Source organism: Varroa jacobsoni, unplaced genomic scaffold (assembly GCF_002532875.2).
Source record: "Varroa jacobsoni isolate VJ856 unplaced genomic scaffold, vjacob_1.0 scaffold_1063, whole genome shotgun sequence".
NCBI classification, from domain to species: domain Eukaryota; kingdom Metazoa; phylum Arthropoda; class Arachnida; order Mesostigmata; family Varroidae; genus Varroa; species Varroa jacobsoni.
Genome location: NW_019213965.1, coordinates 942,543 through 957,570, shown reverse-complemented (window position 1 = coordinate 957,570; position 15,028 = coordinate 942,543). Strand labels below are relative to the sequence as shown.

Sequence of the window (15,028 nt, the reverse complement as noted above, 5' to 3'; positions counted from 1 at the left end):
ATCGATGTATAGTTTTTGTAAGAGTTGCGACGTTTTCAGTCATTTTCTGATAAGCGCAAATGATAACAACCCATACACAAGATGATCGCATGTCGGAAATGCGCATGATTGTAAATTGAAATCAGACTACGGAAGAATAGTGTGAGATCAGACAAAAAAACTTCAGAAAGACAAGATGTGCAAGAAAGATATGTCGACTTAAAGCTGCGAAAACGAATATCTGTAATAATAACTATTATTCTAACTATCATCATCAGAATATATTATATTTTGTCTGTATGCATCAGCCCAGGAACTTTCTGAACGATATCAGAAGTAAACAAATGTACTACAGGAAGCTTTCTTTCTGCGGAATAGAAACTGCCTGACCAAAAAGTTTGGTATGATTTTCCGTTACGTATTGCTATCATTTTAGTCGACTATTGTATTTGTGTCTCATAGCGGGGACTGCTTGGTAACTATGGATCGTAGAAGACACTATTCCTATCATGCTAGAGTCTGCCCTGTTTTATCTTCATCCAATAAGAAATGACGATAGTGCGATAATATTTATGCCCGCTTCGTTTTTGTCTGTATATGTAAGTTCTACTTCCGTCTGAACGGTGGATTTATTATAATTATGTCTGCCCGTTGTCTGGATAGGGATCGGTAGGATGGTTGACTATAGTGGCTCCTCGGCGAGCCTCAGACGCAAGGCCATCCGTAGCTCTATCTCCAGACACCCACAGTGTACAAATGGCTTGTATAATAACAATAAAGTTGACAAGCGGAAGTTGTATGAGTTGATCAGGTAGTCTCCGCGTGAAATATTCTAGCTATAGGGCTATAGCCGATAGATTTCGAGCTGCATGTTGATCTAATCGGTGGTATTTCACAAAATACTGTTTTTATTGAGTTGAACCAATGACTAAATAATAAATCGTAAATATTTTTTTATTAAGTAAAAATAGCCTAGTTACAATTCGCCAAAAAATAGATCCACCGTTATTAAAGAATTTTTTCAAAAAAATAAAGCTTCCAATACTCCATTGTCCCAGGGCGTTCTGAGCTTGTACATTCTCCTTTGTGGCTACGATTTTATATTAGATAACACATACCATTTGCAACGGCACCAATTACAATAACAGCAACATAGGCTGCATTACCACTTCAGCTCTACGATTCTTTAGTATTATCAGCAACAATCTCGATCGTTTAGAGCTCAATGTCCAAGGGAATAAGTTTGGACATCTCAGATCTATTTCCGTCGTCTGTTGGTGTACGGTGCCCGTTATTGATGCTGCTATCGCTGGAAGAGTTGCCGTTCCTCTTCCTTGCTAACCTGGCTAAAAGTCGTCCATCTTCGAATTACGCAAGCGGCTTGCAGCATCAGCAGAAGACTTTGATCGTGGGCACAGCTGCTTCTGACGCCATTGCCGCTGAAGCCGAAACTGGATGTGAGCACGTCTACTCGAATAGGAGAGGCCTGATATGGGATTAGGTTAGAACGAAGCCAGCATTGGACCGAGCGTAGCTAATACGACCAATCCAGGCCGACACATTGGAAGTACTTGGAGAGCAAGCCGCTAATCCAAAAAGCACGATTCGTGGCAGCAGCACCAGCAGAAGCGAGACGAAGTTAATTTAGCTTTTTTTTTCCACAACGAGGTTGTTTTGTAGGCTGCTCATCGTTCTCTTGGCTTTCGTTCATTCTGGCAGTGTTTGTCGACTTTACCCTTGCCTCCTCGTGTGCTGCTTCGAGCCATACTTGCTCTGCTGTCCGCTCTTCCTGCTACCGGATCTTTTTTCCAGCAAAAACAGTAGAACATAGTAGCACCCCGACCCAACTCTGATTACGTTAACCTAGAGTTCACCCGTCGGTAGGTGGTTGGTTCTACAGACAACCGGACCTATGTCTAAAGAAATTCTCCATTTCCTATTTAGATACTGGTACTACTACAACGGTCGGTGCATCCCTCTCATCACACCTTCTTCCCGCCAGCGTGAAGTTGGCCAGCTTGCCTGCTTTCTTCTATTTTTCTTCTTGCTTCTCTTGCTAGTCTCCTAGATGAGCACAGTTAAAAAAGCAGCTGGCTACGGCTGCTTCATATCTTATTCCTTCGTACCGTAGGCTGCCTGACACATCTTATTCTATGCCATCGTCTCCATGCCACTACCACCACTGCTGCGACTCAGTCAACGAGCGTCATTCCCCGAGCCCTACAAGTCGCTTCATCCATCGTTGCTGATGTCGCTGCATACGTTTCTACGCTCTTGCCTAACGGCCACTCGTTCCACTCTGGTGTCTCCGCGATTTCGCAGGCACAAATGTAATCACACCTTCAGTGTTTTCACTGATTTCACCTCAAGTGCTCTGCTTTGGCGCTAGGTCGCTCATCATAAAGGGAACAACGACAAGAATGAGGGCGTAATAAAGACATTTTCCCGGTATATATATCGTGTTCCGCGAAGAGAGCCAGCAACCGATGACTAGTTATAAAAGACTAAAACGGAATGAAATTTATGTAGCCACCCAGTAAATAGACACTATATAATGCCATAGTACGTCCCATTAAGCGCTGTTTACGTGTCAGTGAATTAGTCTCTTAACGTAAGTTTAGCTAAAACCTCCAGTTGGTCAGTTCACAAGTTTCTGAATATATATAGAAATGTATATAGGTACACACATTTCTGTATTGTGCCTCTCTTTCGCACTAGAGCTATTGACCATTTATTTATTCAACTCATGTAAGTATCATGGCCAGTTCTGAGAATTATCGGACAACCTTTTATTTCTGCGTCCGACATAGGGTCGTCCTGGAGATCATCAATAACCAAGGTTTTTCCTAACCTCTTCTGTTCTAGTATTGCTGAGCCGCCTGCTCTCTACGCCACGTCGGCGTTACCCTGCCGTCCTCACTTCACTAAGACCCTTCCCCTTCCCCTCTGCACCCCATTCTCTTCCCTCCATCTTTCATCCCTCGCCTCATGTTTAGCTGCCATAAGCTGTCGCAGCTCCTCTTGCTCAAGGACTGGTTCCGCCTTCTCTGTCGTCAATCAGGAATGTTAGAAAGAAAAGCTTTCTGAACAGCTACACACTCCTTCTTTCCCCTGCTGCCTCCTGGTCGGTTGGTAAAGCCGGAGTTTATGGCCACTCTGCGCCTGCTCTGAGAAGCGTTTGGCCCTTTCTCGGTCCTCACTCACCGGCCACTCGGCTCTCGGCTCACCACTTCCTCCATATAATCCCTATATTAGTCGAATCAACTTGGATTGGGAGTCTGGTCTTATAGAAGCTGCCGTTGCTATAACTGCAGTTCCCGTGAATGCTGTGATTTTACCCTACGTCTACTCCTACCATTTTGGCGGCGCGCTGGTCCTGGCTGGTTAGGACCTATTGGTGGAACTTGACAATGAGACCTCTTTCTAACACGTAACGCTACGGAAAATTATTAGGCAGTAGCGACATTGCCAAGCGGAACTATGTTAGCTACAAACTTAGACCTTAAAAGGTCTGTGGCTATTTAGCCAGTGTTCCTCACGCGCCTAACTACCGCATCTAGCCCGTTCGATCCTATCATAGGAAGTACCCGGCATCCTGCTGAGGTACAGCGAAAACTTGATGGGAAGCGTAAACTCCTTTTACCACATAACCACGCATGACGATACTAACATACTACGAGGCTTATTTATTTTACCTCAGTCCGACGAGTATATATATAGTATTCTACATACTCAGTGTAACTTATGGGGTAACCTGCAAGCGCCGCATCGACTGCAAACTCTTTAGCATGAATCTTCAGAATGTGGTTTCGTTCACATTTTGTTTTTTTGCTGACTGAAGTCAAGAAGTATGACACGTCAAAAATACGATGTACATTCTTCGACGCATATGCTTTAGCAAAGCTACCTATATCAGTCTGTCCTTTTCAACGAGGGAAAACTGCCTATTGTACATTCCTGCGCTCATAAATAACTGTACAGCAAAGCTGGATTGTAAAATGGTATATGTTAATTTTGTGTGCAATCACGTCAGCGTATCCTGTATTATACATATGCGTGTTGTCCTGAAGTAGGCACCAGCCATTTTATAGAGAAATTATTGATAGCATTAGGTTGACGACTGCTGCAAGTTACTGTTAAATAGATTTTAGAGTAGCTTGGGTAACTCTGATGGTAGAGGGACCGATTATTCGTTTTACTCAGTAATTCAGTTTACTCGTCCGGATGGCGACATTCCAGTATACAATAGAATGCTCACTTTTTCACTCTACGGAAATTCTGCCTTTTGCAAACTTGTTGCAATGCAGAGCTTGCTCAAGCTATAATGGCGGCAGGGGCTTTAGTGCCCACGTTTGAACTGTTGATGAACTTGGATGACAGCGGCTATAACAATTATGTTGTCCATTCGCCCTGCCAACTACGCTCACGGTGTTTCGACACTTACCTACTGAACGGAACAGACTTTCGAACGTGAGCGATTGCCAATATCCAAGAGTTTGGTCCATGTTTCTGCTAACTGGCCCTCGTCTAAGTGCTTTGTGTTCAAAAGTAACAGTCGATCAACTAAGCCTAATGTTCTGGCCATTTTCCAATTTGATCAAACACCTCGGGGACATCTGTAAACTATAGCGGGAATATCATTAATACACGGCTTGTAATCAGTTTTTTCCATTCGGTGTATTCAGAATAATTATTACAAGCTTTCTTAGTCTATATCCGTTATTTTTCGAGCTTCTGCTTTTTCTAACTTTGTCACCGAAGCTGGTAATTGTTTACACTGTATAATAATCTCCTGCTATTTTCACTGGTTTAAGCAGGTTACTGATTCTGTACGTAGTGTAACTCGCGAAAAGGGCTCCTCGCAGGCTCTTGACAGCTTTGGCTGTCCAATTTCGCTGATAAATTCTGTTGTTGAACAGGTCCTTTGTCTCTAGTCTTCGTCTTCAGAAATCGCATAGGCCTGAGGGGGGCTGCGACCTCATGTGTGTCCCAAAAGACCTTTTACCCCGCGTAACCCTTGGTTGACTTGTTGAGGCTTACAAGCTCGCATGACTCAGTGCAAATTCTAAAACCGGATAGGTTTTTGCCTTTTAGATCTTGTGGCTTGCGATCCCGCTTCCCAGTGACGGAACGTAATAAGCTGTTACGTTTTATTACCCCTGGGAGTGGGGTAATGTTCGCTCTTGTTTAGGAGCGACTTTTCGTTTCTTCGGAGAGAAAGATCTAGACCGTACTAGATATTGGGACACATTTTTGTCCTTGGAAAAATTCCTTTCAGCGGCAGTGTCTGTCGCTATGCGCGCTACTTTATAGTTTGTATTCAACACCTTATTGGCGTCGCGTTTTCAAATTTCTCAGCGAAACGATGAGCGGACCTTACAGCGTAGTTTGAATATATTTATTTGAGCAAGTAATAAATAGTTTTTTTATTCTCTACGTGTTTTGACTTTCTTCCTCGATAACTTACTGTGAAACCATACAAAGCTACTTTATTTCACAGAAACATGTAGTAATACAATTTACTGTTAGATATGAAGACAAAGTTTATGTACTCTATGCGTGTTGTAGACCATTGGGCTTCATATACACACAATTAAATAACGAAATCATCTAGTAGAATGAAAGAAAGTTTTTTCTATTTAGGATATTAAATGTACAATTATTAAACAATGTATGTTCTGTATGAGATCTCCATTCGTCTGCCCTTATCGCTCCTGGGGCAACTTGTGTAGACTATTTTGAATCTGTCCTTGAACAGCGTTTAAAGTAGGAGCAAAAAATGTATTAATCTAATGGCTTTAAGGTTTGCATCTGGCCAAGGTGTGAGATTATGGTCTCGACCTTTCCGTCTAAATGATGATGAAAAAAGTTGCGAAGAAGATATATGCTAAGCACACGCACGTTAAGCGTACGTCTCTAGGAATTGCATGAGATAATCTGTCCGTGAGTACCAGATTATTTGGTAATATTAGATTGAAGAACAAGTCGCTTTATACCTCAAATAACAGGGTATGTCGTTCTCTTTCTAAATCTACCTAGAGAGAAATTTTGCATTGGCTGGCAGTTAGACGCAAACAGAGCGTCGACTAAATTATCATCATTAAAGGAATTAATGCTTAAAGTTTAGTCGCACCATACGTCTTTACCATAACGGCAGATCGCTGGAGGTGGCCCCACACACGTACCTAGCTAGATAATCACGAGGCGACGTTTTACCAAGAGGGCATCTCTCTTTTGTCACCTGAGGTCACGTTGTTGAGTTTTGCAGCAGGGTTTCGCTTCGTCAAGGGAGAAAGATAGTAGCTCGTACGGAAATGGGCCGTGTTTCTACTCCCTGTGCCACGTAGTCAGCAAGTACATCATCACGAAATGCGTTCCCCAGTGCGCAGCTACTGAATTCAATTGAACTAAACTTCAACGCACGCGACACTGAAGGCATGCGCCGCTATGATTCAGACGGCTGCGATTTGAAAATTCAACGGTCGGTCTTTTGTTTAGACTTTTCGCCGCCATCTTCATGCTGAACACTTCGTTTACCTTTTTACATATAAGACCAGTACATTAAATCCATCCTCTATACATATATATATTGCAGCTACAATATTTGTAGGTATAGCTCGATTGACGGATCCTCACTGCTTAGGCTGGCGGCTACCCAATGAAAGTTAGAATTTGCCAGAAAAGCAATGGCTGCAGCCTAATCACGCTGAAACGTCTGACCGATAAGAACCGCGCTTTGTAGGGAAGTTCACGCATGCATCCGGACCCATCCGAGGAATCGAACTCATGTAACCTTATGACACAATAGCGTTTAATAAAATCATAAAAAAACATCATGTTGCGTTGGTTCTTGTAGTCGGGAATATTATAGCTTCATTTATAAGATAAACCGGGAATTTGCTTTTGATAAAGCCCACCAGCTTCGTATTCAGTTGTGAACCGCCAGGAATCGATGTACGTTTGACTGATCCAATTTGCTTTACAGAACCAAGAACGTATCACACTTGATAAAACAACAAATACTATCTTAGGGCATACGGTGAAAGGCAGAACAGTCGTACCGACGATGCGTATGTATCTTTGTTGTATGTAGCTTGACACTTTGAATAGACATGTCAACACTATTTGGAAGGGGAGCAGCTGTCGAACGAAACAACTGTGGCCGGAAAAACCTACAAAGTCTATGATAATTCAAGGACGACTTCACTGAACTTAAATAAAAACTAAGTTTTATTTTTTCTTCTTTTTTAGAGCACAATCTTTTCTGTAAGGTGTTCCGCAGCAGCGGGATCGGGCAGGGGTATACAAGAGGTCAAACTGGGAGAGCTCTTCCGCTAGAGTATTTTGGATTCCCGAAGCGAATCCAAGCTGCGTTCATTCTTAAAACTGTTCGATCTGGCATCACATCGACTTAGAAAATAGCCTTTAACCGGCCAAACGATAAGAGAAAAATACAAACATATTCGAAGAGGTAACGAGCTTTATATATCTAGCCGGCTTCGGCCTAGATTTCGCTAGAAATACCGTGAGGCGGTATTTATGCTGAGTAAATTCAATTGATAGAGGCTTCCTCAGTCTCATTGGCTTGTTAAGAAGTACAAAATGCGCTCTGTATATTATAGGTGTGTAGCCATATAAGATGCTCCTTGCTGTATAGTACGCAGTAGTAATTGTTTTTACGCATCCTGCTGTTACTTCACGCATGTATTACGTAGAGTCATAGACTAGTTTGTGGAAGGAGTGTTACCGTGAGATAAAACAATGATTGATGGCCTAATGTAAATGAAGACAACACAAAACTCACATGGTTTCTAGATAGAAAATGGGTAGTACATCCATCTCAAAACTAATCGAACTATTAACTTCACCCTCATTTCTCGACAAACGGCATCACCCCTATTCATATATGTCGGCCACATGAGCACTTGTTTTTTTTTCCGGAAAGAGCCATTCAGCTTTCGTTTTTCATTTCATGGTTGGAGTATAGAGGTAATATTCTCTGACCTACAGTAGCGCCGTCACAAAGCGACAAGCTATAAATAGCCATCGAGCTGACCTAATATGAGTTCCGAATCGAGAACATATCGTAACAGCTATGCGTGAAGCCCACGATGGCAGCGCTTCAAATATCAAAACATGGCTGATTTTGCCACATAAAAAGTATATTGAAGAGCTATTATTTTTAAACCGATCAAATTATTATTAAACTGTTTGATGAAATAATATTAATGGCGACAACGAAACCATGACAAATATCGAAATCATAATTTCAATTAGATTCTAGATTTTTGCCTACACCAACGAGCCGATTGCACATAACGGTATAAGGGTCCTATTGGTCCTTGAAGGTATAGGAATAGGGATAACATCAGTTCTTTCATTTAAGGCCGCTGACGATGGTACCTGATTAATTAAAGCATAGCTCATCAATCCCGGAACCAAATGAAGACATGGACAAGGAAAATTAACCATCTGTTGTCAAGCTTAGTTGAAATAATTAATTGCCGACGAGCGGCCAGCACCTCTTCTATAGTCCTGTAGGCCACCTCTTACCTTGACAGCTTTCTACCCGCCGGGCATATTCTCCTATTAAGGTTGTTATGAACATCGAAAGCAGTCAGCAGTATCACGGCCAATCATCCCCCGTCATCTTTATCCCACAATTGCAACAGCTGGCCAAGTAGCGCTACGCTCAAACATAGATAGGACGGATTTCCAGAGGCCTCATGGGCTAAATAAGTACAGAAGGAATAAAATGAGGAGAGCGAGAAGGCTTAAATTAGACAATTCAGGTTTCGATTGCTGCTGCTGCTGCTGCTGCTGCTCTTTAATTGGGCGATCAGTAGCTTCGCTTGGTCGATAAATCGGACAACAAGAAAAAGGTCCAAGACACTAGAGGCTGCTGTGGAGGAGGAGGCCATATTGGTGGAGCCTGATAGCTCGGCATAACCTTTCAGCAACGGTTGCTCGCCTCTCCACGCGTCTAATCGATTCGGTGTTTTTCGGTAATGCCCTAACAGTAGATGCTCGAATAAGAACTAGTTTACATGTTTAAACACATCGATTTGAAGGTGGGTGGAATAAACTGACACCTTGCGCCACAGGCGGAAAGCAAGCGATAGGCTTCACTGGAACAGATATTGCTGCGTAGGGAAACTAAGAGGGAAATTGTCTCATAAAACCTTTCTAGATTTCAGATCACGACACTTGGCTTGCAGCGCTGGGTTCTTTATTCATTTACTACCCGCACTTATACATAGGCATAAAAGTTTTGTTCGGCTTATAAAAAATAATCTGTTTTCTAATCAACAGGAACATTCTAATCAATGTAGTGATATGGGAAAATTAATTTTTAATTAAATACATATATCATAATGTGCTTGGGTTTTATTTTGAAAAAAGTTGCTTTCGTTAGTGGATATGAACCGGTTTGCCTATATGAATTCACCCAGTGGTTTTCTAGTACTTGTTGAGATAATCATGATACCCTTTATTTTTAGTATCGACTGGGATTGCAGTTCCCTTCTACAGGCGCAACAGCGAAGTGTTCAAGCGGCACGGAGCATGGACGTTGCGTCCAGCGATGTTCGGTGAATAGCGCTTAACACTGAAAGGTTTGCGTCTTCGACGGATGGGTGTCTTATTATTAAAAAAATCCCATTATTGGAACAGCGTTAATATTTAATGCAGTTGTTTGAACAAGTTTTGAGTTGTAGCGGGTCAAAGTTGCAAAGAGCGGCTCATTTTCGAGTCTGGCCTCTAATCCTCTGAAAACCCTGGTAATGGGCGGTCCTAACTCAAGTACAGTAAATACGGCTGCGATCAAACGGATCGGCTGGGTAGTTGAATATGCAGAAGTACGGCCAGCACGTTATACTTTTCCAGAAAGCTTTCTACATATATGAACTGCTAAGGTTTAATACCATAAAATGGTACGCAATCCAGCTTTTTCTCTTCAAAGTAAGCGTACAAGAAAACAGCACCACAAGGCACGATGTGGTCGCTGTGTGGAGGCAAGGTGGCTAGCCCATCAGGGTAATGGTTTTTCGTCCACATTTGGACTACCGGAGTTTTTGCCCCTGTCGCTACTTATCGAGACGTTTGCTCGATGTCTTTCTTCTATTCCCGTGGGAAGTTGATTTCTGCGGATACGTGTAAACATGCATAGGACACGCTGTGAGATAGCTGGTACTGCGTCGAGCAATCTGTTCGTAGCTTTACGTGTAACGTTTGAACGCTGGAGCAATAAGCACCATTTTAAGCTTAAACTACAATGGAACGAACATTTTATATACTTTGTGTAGAGGCCATCGTTCGTTGTACTGTTCTGGTTTTTTTATGAGTCGTCTCTTTGGTGCCACTTGCAGGCAGAACAACAACTAGTATACAAGTCATACTATTAAGTGGTAAAATAAGTTGCCAAGTAAACGTATTCTACATAATATCACAGATAGTGAATCAGCAAAAACCTAAGCAATATGCCCCCACCGACACAGGCAATTATAAAAGCCTAGGTCACGCTTATATACATAGTATTCTTCGTCAGTTATATGTGCATTGAAGGGCAACCCTGATGAGCCGATGCTTATGTAGTAGCCGTCCAAATGCAGTGTACTGGATCGGTGGTTTTGGATGAATGACTCGACCCCTCGTTAAGTCGCCTGAATGGTAAGCTTGCCCACGGTGGTAAGCTTGTCTCAAAGATGGGTTGCAACATGTGCGAACAAGCAGCGTGCGATTTCTACCTATGCAGCAGACAACAGCATATTAGTCAAGGCAGCTAAGTCCAGGCAAAACATATATCATATATATAAACCTGGCCACCACTGGAAAAGGAAAACGCGAGCGCGACAGAGATTTATTTGCATAAGAAAACGACAGGCGACGGATGTAACACTGGGAGCAGTACTATGTGTTTATAACACGTGTTTTCTATAGTCAATAAACCTATTAAACTGCGTGATTGGGTACAAGCAAGCATCAAGGAACGCAATATAATACGTGTTTCTGTTTGATTTGAGCAGTCTGCAGCGTAGCACAACGAGCAGCAACCGTAGTTGTTTGATATGCGACGACTAGATACAATAATCTGTTAGTAATTAGTTTTTTTTTATAATCATCACCCCTTTTATTATACTTCTTATTTTACCTACGATTCACGTTCGTAACTTTTTCAATCATTTGGTGACATATTCATTACTATTAGCAGCTTACAGCATCAAGGGCTCTTGATACGCGTTGTTTTTTTGTTGTTAGACGGGCCTTTTCTTGCTGCTTATCAGTCTGTTACTTAATAGAAAGCTATTTGGGCCTATGCTTGATCTCTCGTCCATTTAGTTACCTCTGTATACGTTGGCAACATGCCCGACGCCTTCACAACAGTATCCGCAACACACGACGACTCAGCTCGAAGCCGATATTTAGGACGGAGTCATGTGGGCTATTTATTTTACCCCCATTTCGGCCCTTCTCGTGCCCTTGATAATAGTCATGATGACAATGGCTCCTAGACCTTTCTATTTCTTTCGTATCCCATAGCTAAGCTTTTGCTTTCGCTACTGTTTAATTACCAAAAAAAGATGGTGTTGTTATTAACTTAATTAGCTCCGATTCGGCGCTATTATACTTGTGCTTAACACTAACTTTTCTACAGTGTGCCGACTGTGGAACTTTCGCTTCTGCTGCGGTGTCTTTATTCTCTTTCTTTTCTCTGTTTGGCTTGGCAAGGAGTGGTTGTATTTTCCAGTCCAAACAAACTTATCGGAAGTTCCTAACCATATTCAAAGGTAAGCATATTCCTCGTTCTATTCAACCCGGCCCTGTCTGATGAAGCCATATTGCATATATTTCATTTTTTTTTCCCTCGATATCAGACCCTTTTTCCTCGACACCCTTTTACTACCACCTTTCCACCATTGGCGCCTTCGTGTACATAACTTTGCCGATCTCTTTCCAGCTATCCGCAGTTGGTGCTATCGAAGTCCGGCTTCTCGCGCACTATCATCCCCTGACTGTTTCGTCTTTTGAATCTGGCACGATTTGAAATCTCCCAGGAACGTTCCACGGTTAGCGCTTTCATCACGACAACTGGTACTTCCGGACGTCACCGTTGCTTACTTGCATCGGCGTCGTCACATACAGTTGAAATTCGCTTATAGTGCTGCCTTGCATATTCGCTCTGCTACATTGCTCGTAGTTGCTTCGCTGCCTGCAGAAGGCTGGAAATGGCCTGCGAGGGCTTATAGGCCCAGCTAAAATCCGATTGGTCGTACCCCCTCCCCCCATGGGGTTCAGCGGAAAGGAGCAAAGGCACTGGCGCTACATTAACAGCGACCAACCCCCGCCAGCCAGCCAGCCTGTCGGGAACTCAGGTTCCTCACTTGGTGTCACCTATATTGCTACGGCGTCGTTGCAGCTGTTTCGATACGTAGTTACCAACCCGTGGCGGGCGCGAAATGTACATGAGCCTGACTTTGTCACCAAAAAGGGGGCGGTGACGAGCCATCGCTGGTTTTTTCAATATCACGATCACAACAACAATAACAACAGTAGGATCTCTTCATATAAACGATTGTATAATAATGACGACACATGTATCCAGTGCATATACTAGTAGGATTTACTGCCATCGTCAGCTTGTATTGTCCTGTCTGTTTCGCACGTGCATTCTTTTCTTGACACGGTACGTGACCGTGCCCGCCGCGCATCCTTATACGTCTACGTAATCTATAAGCAGTCACAAGCAAACGAGCATAGCAATTTACACAGCCCTAAACAAACATCCATCAGCTTACTGATCAGCTTGATATTAAAGTGTGTAAATAATTGTTTTTTGCTGTTAAAGATGAGCAATGATAGCTTCGTATACTTTCCCACAACCCAGCACGGTTGTAAGCTAGAGCTGGTCAAGAAGGAGAAAAGCAAAGCGAAAAAGGGGCGTAAGACAAACAACAGAAGCAGAAAGCAAAATTGTAGACATGAGACGAAGATAGCATTTGCGAACATAGCTTGTCACTGTAACTAAGGCGCCTGTAGACGCGCCTCACTGTTTTCTGCTAAGCGATTGTGCTGGCTGCAAGCGAAAATAAGGAGCTATATGAACTGGTGAAGATAGAAGTAATTGCTGGATCCGATTGATTATAATTAAGCGCAGGAAACCACCATGGGAAACGTTTGTACGTTTTTCTATGGTTTGTATCTAACAGCAAAACAACGCTGTAGACTCACAGATGTGTTTGTCTATGAAACAGAGTATAATACGCTCAATCTATAGCGCTTATCCTATATCATCATGTCAACATTGATTATTTAATTAATCAGTTAATTTCGTACACTTTAGTGCGGAGTGTGTTAGCATGCGGTGATGGGACATAAGTGTGGAAAATATTACTAGGCAAGGATAAGGCAATTTCAAGCTGGCACATTGAACATATATCTAATTATGAAAATGGTTCGTTTCCCCGACCATGAAATATACAGGGACCTCATTACATGTTATTGTATAGCGTATATCCACCATAACATTTCGTCATTCGATGAGACAGATAGGCTAGCGCCGCTTTTCTGCCGCCTACTCGTCCGACTTCCTGTCCTTGTACGTCAATAGCCGATTCGGAGATAATAAAAAATTGTTGCGCTAACAATTATGCTCTTCAAGGTCGGTGTATCGTAACCTGAAATTGACCGTCACATAACTCGGAGTGCGTCGTGAAGGAACGGGCAGACAGATCGAACAGATCAAGTCTCAATACATAAGTGCTTGTCTAGCTGTTTCAGCTGCCATGGACGATCCTTTCCGCTCTTTTTTGTGTGCCTTTTTTTGTCTTTGTTTTTGCGACAATCATCCCGGAGCCGGCGCCATCGGAGGCCGTGCCCCCGTCAACGGGAGGGCGATTCTTCAATACCTGCTTTTACCGGCTCGGCTTGATTAAATGTTGCTATGAGACTTAGATAACGAACTTATTACGAAACTACCATTACCGGCCTCGGGCAGACGTCGAAGACGCTGACATTTACATCTTAGGACGAAGGGAACGAGGACATTGTCAGCCCCTTACGGTGGGGTGAGGAGGGGATGCGCATCGGTGGGGCGTCATTTCACAACTAATTGTTGATTGTCTGTATGCACCGTCCGCTTGGTTGTTTAGCAGTGGACGCTTCACTGCAGACCTATGTTTCCAGTCGTTTTGGCGGTGGTGGCAATGAGAATAGCGGCGAGAAGGATCGACCGTCAGAGATCGCTTCGGTCATATGTCGATATGGCCTCATGCGCCAAAAAAGTTTCGCACCTGATTAGGTGTGAATTATCTAGTAAAATAGTTCCCCACGTAACATTGAACTATCGCTGCAAACCAAAGTAATGTATGAGTATTCCAGAATCATTAATGTGACATTGACACGTGCCATTTGCCCCGCCTGGTATTATTCCAACTGCTCAAGATCAGCAAATGGGCTCAGAGCTGCTGTCGATGTTATGAAGCAGTGGAGAAAGAAAAATGTAGTACCTCCCAAGGAATTAGCATAGTATAATACTGTTCATACGACTACTTATTCAAGTTTTCCATTAGCATAGGGTTTGGTTGCGTAGCTGCTTTTGCTTATCGTTGTCGTTGGTGTTCTGAGGGATAGCAGTTGTCTTATGCCTATTATCTTTACCTTTCTCTATAACTATTTGGGTTTATCGGTTATCTTGATATCTTAAACAACAGAAAAGGATCACACTGTTTTAGCATAGACTCCAGAGCTCCTATTACTGATATGTAAAACGCGTACGGCTAAGCTCGATAGGGGCACAATCTCAACAGGAACTAAAGGGCTTCGAATATAGAACAAATTTAATATAATTCAATTGTCGCTCAGCAGTCAACTTAACAAAATACATGCCTCATTCCATGTCGCACTACCGTTTAGCTCACTGAAATTATAGATAATGCGACTTCAAGTACGCAACAAGTACGTACATCAGATGATTCACTCTGCCACTATTGTTAACGAGTGGCCGAATTTGGTGTGCCTCCATATCTGTACGCCTGAGACCTGAAAGCTGTTG

The 15,028-nt window shown here is 42.8% G+C and overlaps 1 protein-coding gene across 8 annotated transcripts in view; it reads right to left on the bottom strand.

Moving 5' to 3' along the window:
* The window catches only part of LOC111266205 (octopamine receptor beta-2R), a 136,359-nt gene that overhangs the window by 19,785 nt on the left and 101,546 nt on the right, over positions 1–15,028 (bottom strand). The window lies entirely within an intron of this gene.